Consider the following 241-nt stretch of genomic DNA (forward strand, 5'->3'; position numbering starts at 1 on the left):
AAGAATGATCCAATAAGTCCATGTATATTCATAAAGAAATTTGACAGCAACGGCTATGTTATAATATCTGTCTATGTGGACGACCTGAACATAATAGGAACCTCTGGAGAGATTTCCCAAACCGTCGAGTGTCTAAAGAAAGAATTCGAAATGAAAGACTTAGGAAAAACTAAGTTATGTTTGGGATTACAGTTTGAGTATAAAGCAAATGGCATCCTTATGCATCAAGAAACTTATACAG

This window comes from Brassica oleracea, chromosome C9, assembly GCF_000695525.1.
Source record: "Brassica oleracea var. oleracea cultivar TO1000 chromosome C9, BOL, whole genome shotgun sequence".
NCBI classification, from domain to species: Eukaryota; Viridiplantae; Streptophyta; class Magnoliopsida; order Brassicales; family Brassicaceae; genus Brassica; species Brassica oleracea.